This window comes from Penaeus japonicus, unplaced genomic scaffold (genome assembly GCF_977035675.1).
Source record: "Penaeus japonicus unplaced genomic scaffold, GWHDUDI00000001_assembly GWHDUDI00000600, whole genome shotgun sequence".
In the NCBI taxonomy this organism is placed as follows: domain Eukaryota; kingdom Metazoa; phylum Arthropoda; class Malacostraca; order Decapoda; family Penaeidae; genus Penaeus; species Penaeus japonicus.
Window position 1 is genome coordinate 2,501 of NW_028235002.1, and position 7,500 is coordinate 10,000.

Here is a 7,500-nt window from a genome sequence, read left to right on the forward strand (position 1 = left end):
GTATGAGCGTATGCACAGAACGGCTGTTGCCTGATTTGTTTGTATATATATATATTTTTTTTTTTTTTTTCTTTCTTTCTTTCTTTCTTTTCAACGCCAGTGGGAGCGTGTGCATGATATCACGGCTGTTGCTTTGATCATTATTATTTTTGTTGTTGTTGCTGTTGTTTTTTTATTTATTATTTTTTCTTAATATTATTCCTAACCTAACGCAATAGCACACACTTTGATGTTTGTTGTTATATAAAAATACCAATAAATAATTTATCAATAAGTATTTTATGTGTGTATTATAGTTTTTGTATTTATTAGTATTATTATTTTCTTACCGAACCGAACGCAATAGCGCACAATTCTATATTATTTATTTATTGTTTGTTTCACTAATGAATCCTTTATTTATTGATTTATTTATTTTCATATAACTTTACCTAACGCGGCAGCACATAATTATTTTGTATGTATTTATTTATTTATTCATTCATTTATTTTTAACCTAACCTAACGCTGTAGCACACGATTGATTGTTTTTTTCCTGTTTTCTATTTTTGGGAACGTAACCTAACGCAATAGCGAGTCACAAGCACTCAATTATATTTTATTCCATGTTCAATTTCCCAACCAATGGGTGGGTGGGTGGGTGGGTGGGTGCGTGCGTGCGTGCGTGCGTGCGTGCATAGTATGGCCGTTGCTTTATTTCATTTAATTTTATTCTATTTTTTATTTATTAATATATTTATTCTGCCGTTGAGTTCTCATTGTTTATAATATTATCATTTTTTCTTTCTTTCTTCTTCTTCTCCTTCTTCTTTTCCTTTTTTCGTGTGTATGTGCCGTGTTCGCGTGCGTGCGTGCGTGCGTGCGTGCGTGCGTGCGTGCGTGCGCGCGTGCATAGTATAGCCGTTGCTTTATTTCATTTAATTTTATTCTATTTTTTATTTATTAATTCATATATTTTGCCGTTGAGTTCTCATTGTTTATAATATTATTATCATTTTTTCTTTCTTTCTTCTTGTCCTCCTCCTTCTTTTCGTGTTTATGTGCCGTGTACGCGCGCGCGCGTGCGTGCGTGAGAACTAAGCAATTTGCATGTGTGGGTGCGTGTGAATGCGACAAGTTAGGCTTTTATTTGATTCGATTTGACTTTTCTTTTTGAGTGCGTGTGCGTGCGTGCGTGCGTGCAGGTGTCTATGTGAGCAGGTGTGTATGTGTGCAGATATCTGTGCATCCAGGTGCCTACGTCCGTCTATGTGTGCAGGTGTGTATGTGTGTATGTGTGCAGGTGTGTATGTGTGCAGATATCTATGCATGCAGGTGCCTACGTCCGTCCAGGTACCTATGTGCCTATCTATGCATGCATGCACGCACGTGGACGTGCGCGTTGTGTGTGCATTTATTCATTGCATGCATTTTACTAGATGAATGTGTACGTTTTGCATGCCGTGTACGTGTGCGTGTGCATGTCACTAGTAGTGCCTACAGATATCATGTGCGGCTTAGTTGTTTATTCACTGTTTGTTCATCCAATCATTATATAAGAGTTTGGTAGGGAGGGAGGTGTGCAAAATTGCTTTCCTTACTTTGGTTCACTTGAGAGTGAGTGAGTGAGTGAGTGAGTGAGTGAGTGAGTGAGTGAGTGAGTGAGTGAGCGAGCATCCCCATATTTGATAATAGTAATATGTACAGCATTATTCCTCTGACAAGTGGAATAAATAAGTGTGAAGACTCAAGTATGGCTAAGAATGTAAACATGTGCGTCTCTCGATGTCTTTTTTTCTTTGTTTGTTTCATTTTTGTAAGCGAATGAATATCGTCGGCGGCGTCGGCGATTCCATGATTTTCCTTGCTGGTTGTTTTGTCGGTTATCGACCTAAGGGCCAGGTGGATAAGGAATGCATTCTAAACATTGTGGTCGTATATCTCTATCTATGTATCTATCTATCCATCCATCTATCTGTGTAATGACTGACTCGTGTCGTGTATTCATTTATTCATTCATCGGTCGGTCGGTCGGTCGTCGCAAACCAATTTGCATGTGTGGGGAGTGGGGGGAGGGGGGAACAGGGAGGGAGGGAGAGGGGTTGGCCACCTCTATGCCTTCCTCCCTCCCTTCCCTTCTCCCTTTTCCCTCCCTCCCTCCGTGTTCCCCCCTCCCTGTTCCCTCCCCCCTCCCTTCTTCCCTCCCTTCCCTCCTTCCTCCCTCCCTGTTCCCACACTTGCATAGAGGTGGCCAACCCCTCTCCAAGTGTGGGGAGAGGGGGGAACAGGCCACCTCTATCATATTATCAATTGACTATGTGTTTGTTTGTTTGGCTTTTAGTATATAGGCAACAACAAACCACTGGTGTAGTTACGATGGTATAATGGCAATTGGGAGTGAGTGAGTGAATGAGTGACCTCTTTCCTTACTAGCGTGAGGTCTATTATTATTACTATTATTATCATCATTATTATTATTATGTCGCCGTTGTTTCTATCAAGCTTGAAGGAATTGCCCTTGGTTGGTGATTTAGTTGTCTTGATACTTGTGTGTGTGTGTGTGTCTGCGTATATGCATGTGCATGCATGCCTGTCTCTCTTTATTTCATGTATGCATGCAGATAAGGTAAAACTCAATCAATCAATCAGTCAGTCAGAGTGCAAGTGTGATGGATAATACTTTGAATTGTTTGATTTGATTCGTAAGTGTATGTGTGGTGACCCGGCGAGAAGATGCGTGCTTACTAGATTGATCGGTTGCTAGTTTGTTTGTTTGTTTGTTCGTTCGAGTAGGGTCCAAGAAAACGCAAGTGGAATAGCCATTTTTCCTAGCTTTGTTTGCTCTGTTTCGTTTCGTTTCCTTTCCGCGAGCTCTCATCAATGTTAACTCGTAGCTACTAATTGTTGTCTGTCTGCGTATGTGGTTGTATGTATGTTGGGACATGTGAGAAGAACAAGAAATTCAAAAGACAGTTTGCTTGTTACAAGGAGTTCCAGAGGATAGTAAATCAAGAAACAAGCCAACGTTTATTTGATCTCAGTATATGTTAGGGGCAAAAACAAATGTAGGCAATAGTAGTAGTAGTAGTAGTAGCAGTGTCGATGGTGTTAAGAATGTAACTAGAGTTATTCATTATCATTGCTACTGCTTGAGTGTAGGCCCATTTCATGTCAAGAGTCAAGGGGGGAGAAAGTGAGAGATGATACATGCATGTATGTATGTATGCATGCATTTACAAGTGTAAAGTCGATTTATTACAAAAACTAAAACAAATGAATGAATGAATGACTAGAAATGAATGGTTGGTTCGCTGTCTATGATGGGAGAGAGAAAGAGAGAGAGAGAGGGGGGGTGGGTGGTACGGAGTGGAAAAAGGAAACAGAGAAAGAGATAGAAACAATCTATGTATGTATGTTGAATCAGACAGGCACAGTTTGCTACAAGGGATATCTATCAATAATATTACGATACCTGGTGACACACAAAAGTGATTGATGAGTAAAATAGCCACTGAGTATGAGCACGAAGTAGTAATAATCATTGAATTTGATTTGGTAGAGGAAGATAAAAATGTACGTGCAAGAAAGAGAGAGAGAGAGAGAGGGAGGGAGGAAGAAGGACCACAGCCAGCCAGCCAGCCAGATAAGGAGGGGGAGGGATCGGGTTACAAACCGATCAGTAGTTAGCTAGTTATCAGTACCAACCCACTCACTCACTCTCATGAAAACACTCGAATTCCTCTCTCTCACAAACAAAATCACCACACAAAGGAACACACAAAAACTCTAAAACTCAAATTCAACACTGAAACAAACAGTCCAACCACACAAAAAGACAACAAGAAGGAAAAAAGAAACAGAGTCCAGTGAAAAACACGTAGAAAAAGAGCAAAAACGCAAACTCAAACGTCAAACAAAAAAACATACCAAACATCAACTAAACTAAACAACAAAAACTGAGTCAAAAACAAAAACAAGCAAAAAACACCAAAAAACAATCTCACTCAGCAGCAAACAATACAATACAATACAATCCATTCCATTTCTCATTTCATATTTCATACACAAGCAACATTCAACTTGACTTTGCTCTTGCCTCGGTGAGGCCTACGCGCGCCCCGACCAGCCGTCGGACAAACAGAAATCGACCTTCTCCCCTATATCTCAAACAAATCTAGACCTTATTCACTAACCAGCTAAATCCAACAAACTACCAAACTGCCTCCGCTCAACTCTCGGACAAGTAGAAATGGACCTTTTCCACAATATCTCCACAATATAGTCCTTATACACTTCACAAAAGGAGCTTAATCCAACAAACTACCCAACTGCTCTAGTTAGCATGACTAGTTTTGATGGAACACATCACACACACACCTTAGAGATGGCTGGCTGGCTGTTTCAATGCTTAGACACATACCAGTTCTTTAACGACTATCTTTTCTAGACTTGGCATGTTATTATGATATTTTGTAAATGCAGATGAAAATTTTCAGCTATTATAAAGACTCGCATATCTTTCACTAAATCATCCACGTTAAAGAACATGCTACCAAATTAACTTGATAGATGAAATAGCCAGACTTTGTCTATGAAAGAAAGCAAATGTGCACTTACATCAACTGAATATTTTTCACATTTTATCAAGAAAAAAAAAAAAAAATGCTAAAGCATATGAAAAAGGACATCTTTATGAAAGCATACTCTGCAAAACTGATATTGCTGTTGTGTTATGTTATTTATTTTTTATTTTTTTATTTTATTATTATTATTTTTTTTTTCACATGATATACATACAAGAGAAAGAGAAACATGAAAACTGACAAATTGTTGGAAGCATACCCTAGAAACCTTGTGTTCTTGCATTATATGTTATATTTTATTTATTTAATTGTGTGTGTGTGTTTGTTTTGTTTTTGTTTTATTCTAAACATCATAGACATACAAAAAGATGACACAACATGAAAGCTGATAAGTCATTGAAAGCATAGTTACAATACATCATCATCATCATCATCATTATTTTCATTATTATCATTATAATAATCATTTCTTGTAGATATTTACACTAAACATTATTGTACAGTAATAATTGTATTTCATGGAAGAATTAAGTTTTTACATTATCCTCTGATGATTCTCACTGGTTATGTCATCCATGGTTCATAGATAAATAGACATAAACTCACACACACACACACACACACACACAATTCTCATCTTTTTGCCGCTCTTCTTCTCTTTTTCTCCATAGGTGTGTGTGTAGACATAGATACAGATAGATAGATATATAGATAGTAAAACTAAAATACATTTAACATATATATCCTCAAGAGTTCAATCCATTTTGAACATTGTATTCTGTGATAATCTCTTTAAATCAATGTATTCTGTAATAATCATTGTAAGTTAAAGCAATGTTGGCACTTGTGCTCTTGTTTCATGCAGGCCTGTTTTCATTATCTGTCAACATATCTGTAAAACTTGTAAACCCTTTATGCACACTGGCTAGGAACACTGTATTTTGCAATAATCTTGTACAATCAATTATATCCTTGGTTTTATTGATTCAGATCTTTTTTCTTTTTTTTTCTTTTTTCCTCTCTTTCTCTCTCTTTTCATTTACATATCCCCAAGATTTTCAATTATATTATGAATTTTGTATTTAGGAATATTGTAATCTGTATTATTCTTTTACAACAGATATTATCCTTTTTCCATCGTTTCATTCTTTGTGCTTAAAACATGGTTTAGGAGTAAAATATAGGATAACCAGAATAGTTAAATGATATTAAAACAATTTTTTGGCATATCTCTTTATTTTTAAAAACAAATAACATTAACAAATGTCAAGGAGCTAGTTAATAAGATCCAAAGAGTTTAGAATGCACTATAAAACAACAATCAAATTCAAAGTGCACAGAAAATCAAATGCATAACAAAGCATTAGAAGTTTTAAAAAGGTTGACAAAGTTGTCATGCATCCCTTCATAATAGAGTGTAAAACAGAGTGTAATGGAAATGTTTGTTTGTCAAGTATACAGTTCTAAGAAAACAGCAAAATATTATATTTACTGATTAAACAAACAATAGTTTAGCATTGTATATTAAGCACACAGGATGCAAGAAACCAATAGATATACAAATGGTTTAAATAGATAGTTATATAGATATGAATTAATCCAAACTGGCTTTGAGACTTTTTTTTTCATAACATGATATACAAGTAGTACTTAAAACAAAAGAGGCCTTTAAATCCCTTAATAATAACTGAAGCCACTGTCTATAAAGGTACATTCAATATCTATATTTCCATTTAATAAATGACAAAACTAAAATAAGAAATAACACAAAAAAAAGCATTCCTTTTCCTTCATCTCTTGCTATATCCACAGTGTCTCTTACTGTAACATTTATTTAAACATTACCTTGCTGGCTCTTGCTCTCCATGCAGTGATGACATTGGGTTCATTCCGCTCACCTGAAACATTGAATTTACTATTTCACTACACTTTCTTGTACATTTTCAGTGTGGACTTGCACATTAATAAAAACCAAATTCCAATCTAATAAATTATAGACTATCGATACATTTAAAATCTTAGAGGTGAGGCTATGCTTATCATGCATGATATATACATGTCAATATCTTCTTCTATATAGATAGATAGATAGAGAGATAGATAGATAGATAGATAGATAGATAGATAGATAGATAGATAGATAGATGCATAGATAGATAGATAGATAGATAGACAGATATATACTTATATATATATATATAAATATATATAAGTATGCATTTACATCTGCATATATGTATACATGTATACATGTATATATATGTGTGCATAAATATACATAAATATATAGATGTTTTTCTTTTGTTTTTGTTTTTACAACATAAGACACAAGTAATACTTATAACAGAAGAGGCCTTTAAATCCTTTAATAACTGAAGCCATTGTCTATAAGGGTACTTTCAATATTTATATTTCCATTAAATAAATTACAAAACTAAAATAAGAAAGAACATAAGAAAGCATTCCTTTTCCATCATCTCCTGCTATATCCACAGTGTCTCTTACTGTACCATTTATTTTAACATTACCTTGTTGGCCTTTTGATCTCCATGCAGTGATGACATTGGGTTCATCCCGCTCACCTGAAACATGGAATTTATTAGATCACCACACTTTCTTGTACATTTTCAGTTTTCTTTAATATGTGTGCCTATGCTCATCATAAAAAAATATATATATATATTTATATACATTATTACATAGATTTCTAATTATTGTAGTAAGGGGTAATGGACAAATTCCAATTTAATTATTTATAAACTATCAATACATTTCAAATCTTATAGGTGAGGCTATGCTTACGCACATTATCTATTGTTAACCTAACCAGCTTAACATTATGTCAATAGTCAGTAGTAAATAACATGTAAAAATGAAAGAAACAAGTATGCAACATGTATTTAGTAATATCATAATCAACATCATTATTTTTACTATT

At 35.1% G+C, this 7,500-nt stretch overlaps 1 long non-coding RNA gene across 1 annotated transcript in view; it reads right to left on the reverse strand.

Moving 5' to 3' along the window:
* Positions 1-5,779: 5,779 nt before the first annotated feature.
* The window catches only part of LOC147466478 (uncharacterized), a 5,120-nt gene continuing 3,399 nt past the window's right edge, over positions 5,780-7,500 (reverse strand). Inside the window, exons 2-3 of the long non-coding RNA XR_015190876.1 lie at positions 7,091-7,144; positions 5,780-6,460 (exon numbers count right to left, since the gene is read on the reverse strand). This is a non-coding gene — a long non-coding RNA (uncharacterized LOC147466478). The remainder of the gene's footprint in view (positions 6,461-7,090; positions 7,145-7,500) is intronic.